The sequence below is a fragment of the Podarcis liolepis genome (genome assembly GCF_965112155.1).
Source record: "Podarcis liolepis genome assembly, chromosome: 2".
Taxonomy (NCBI): domain Eukaryota; kingdom Metazoa; phylum Chordata; class Lepidosauria; order Squamata; family Lacertidae; genus Podarcis; species Podarcis liolepis.
The window spans coordinates 40,425,213-40,428,255 of record NC_139555.1 but is presented as its reverse complement, the minus strand read 5'-3'; positions in this window follow the sequence as shown (position 1 = coordinate 40,428,255).

The following is a 3,043-nucleotide window of genomic DNA, read 5'->3' as shown; positions in this document are numbered from 1 at the left end:
TATTTATATTTGGGCCATTTTCTTTAGAAATCCAGACAGGAGGGTTCATTTATGTGGGATATATTGTGCAGAAGAAAAGACTGACCAGAATGAGAGCGTATGAAACCAGATGTCAAACATTAGAGGTCTTTTCACACTCTCACAGAAGTGGCTGAGCACAGTAGGTTATGGGGCCACAGGTCTGTGCCTGATCATGCTAGCTCCTGCCCACCCATTCTTGCCCCAGAAATGCTTTGCCTTCAAGTGCTGGTCACAATTTCCAAGTGATGTATCTCGCTGATATAAAAAATGGTTAAGGATATGGTCACACTGCAGTTTGCTTGGCTGCAGACAGGTGGTGCTGTAAACTACAGTGTGGCAAGCTGGTGGGCAGGTAGGCGGCCCAGGTGAGGAGAGGAGGAGTGATCCAGAGAGTAGAGATGCAAGCCTAGGTGAGGTGAGTAGGAGGGAACTGGAGAAGGGAGACATAAAAACGCTGGGATAGCTCAGTTTGGTAGAACATGAGACTCTTAATATCAGGGCCATAGGTTTAAATCCCGTGTGGGGCAAAATATTCCTGCATTGCAGGAGGTTGGACTAGATGAACCTCGGGGTCACTTCCAACTCTACATTCTATGATAAGCAGGAGGCCCAGGCAAGAGAAGCAAGTGAGGTGAGGAGGTGGGAACCCAAGGACAGAGATGCAGGCAGGTGGATGGCCCAGGAGAGTGGTCCAGGAGACCCTCAGAGAGGTATGGTAAGATCTGAGACATTCTTTGGGTGAGCTGTAAAGGCAGGGGGAGAGGGTTGGTGAGGTTGGCGACTGAAGTGAGTAGGGATGCAGCCCCTATTGTGTACATAGAACTCCACTGCCCATATTTAGTACATGCAATTGCCTGCACCCTTGATTTTGAGAAGGTTCACGTGTTATTAAGCATATGAATGGAAGATGCTATAAGCAGAGTCTTGGCAGCTGCACATTTATTGTGAGGGCAAATAAGAATGCACAAACATCCCTGTAAGATCAGTTCAAGGCCCACCTGGTCCAGCATTCTGTTCATTTGTTGTTTTTTTTATAAAATTTTTATTGGTTTTACAAAATTTTAAAAAGACAAACAAACACTAAAAATGACAAACATACACGTATAGTTTCAAACATATTTTCATAAACCTCTTTTCTTGGACTTCCCCATACCCCCCCTCTCTGCATCCCAATGTCCATACTTCAACTAGCAACTCCCAATTGTTGCTTTCAAATCTCTGTCATCTTAGTCCTCTTTTATATTCTAACCTTATATCCCTGTACCCCTTTGTTTCTGGAAACCACAACATTTTAGCATTCATTAAGTTTGTAGTAGTCCTTAAGGTAACTTTTAAATTTTCTCCATTCTTCTTCCACCGTCTCTTTTCGTTGGTCACGGATTCTGCCTGTCATCTCGGCCAATGTCATATAGTCCATCACTTTCATCTGCCATTCTTCCAGAGTGGGTAAGTCTTGTGTCTTCCAATACTTTGCGATGAGTATTCTTGCTGCTGTTGTAGCGTACATGAAAAAAGTTCTATCCTTCTTTGTCACCAATTGGCCGACAATGCCCAAAAGAAAGGCCTCTGGCTTTTTAGAGAAGGTACATTTAAGTACCTTTTTCATTTCATTATAGATCATTTCCCAGAAGGCCTTAATCTTCGGGCATGTCCACCAAAGGTGGTAGAAGGTACCTTCAGTCTCCTTACACTTCCAACATTTGTTGTCGGGCAAATGATAGATTTTTGCCAGCTTGACTGGGGTCATGTACCACCTATAAACCATTTTCATGGTGTTTTCCTTTAAGGCATTACATGCCGTAAATTTAATACCGGTGTTCCATAACCATTCCCAGTCAGCTGACATAATGTTATGTCCAACATCCTGTGCCCACTTAATCATAGCCGATTTGACTGTTTCATCCTGTGTATTCCACTTCAACAACAAGTTATACATTCTAGATAAATTCTTAGTATTGGGTTCTAGCAGTTCGGTTTCTAATTTTGATTTTTCCACTTGGAAACCGATTTTCCTGTCCTGTTTAAAAAATTCCATTATTTGGCGATATTGGAACCAATTTTCTACTTTGTGTTTCAATTTCTCCTGACTTTGTAGTTTGAACTTATCTCCATCCTGTTCTAAAATTTCCCAATACTTCGGCCATCCGACCTCCATATTGAGTTTCTTCACTGCTTTAGCCTCCACTGGTGACACCCATCTAGGGGTTTTATTTTCCAATAGATCTTTGTATCTTATCCAAACATTAATCAATGCTTTTCTGACAATGTGATTTTTAAAGGCACTGTTGACTTTATCATACCAAAGATATGCATGCCAACCAAAAGCGTTATTGAAACCTTCCAGATCCAAGATGTCCGTGTTCTCGAGGAGCATCCATTCTTTCAGCCAGCAAAAAGCTGCTGCCTCATAGTACAATTTTAAGTCCGGCAGGGCAAAACCCCCTCTTTGTTTAGCATCTGTCAGTATCTTAAATTTAATTCTGGGCTTTTTGCCCTGCCAGACAAATTTCGAGATATCTTTGTGCCACCTCTTAAAACCTTCCATCTTGTCAAGAATCTGCAAGGTCTGAAACAGAAATAACATTCTAGGCAATACATTCATTTTAATCACTGCAATTCGGCCTAACATTGACAATTTCAACTTTGACCATATTTCTAGATCTTTTTTAATTTCTGACCAACATTTTTCGTAGTTATCCTTGTACAAATTCACATTCTTAGATGTTAAGTAAACCCCTAGGTATTTCACCTTCTTGACCACAGTCAAACCTGTCTCCTCTTGAAATTTCTCCTTTTCCATATCTGTTAAGTTCTTCCCTAAAACTTTAGTTTTTTGCTTATTCAACTTAAATCCAGCTACCTGGCCAAACTGTTGTATTATTTCTAAAACCTTTTTCGTACTAGTGTTTGGCTCTTGCAAAGTCAATACTAAGTCATCTGCAAACGCTCTTAACTTATAATGTTTAGCTCCGACCTGCACACCTTTAACCTGCTGGTCATTTCTTATCATGTTCAGCAACAC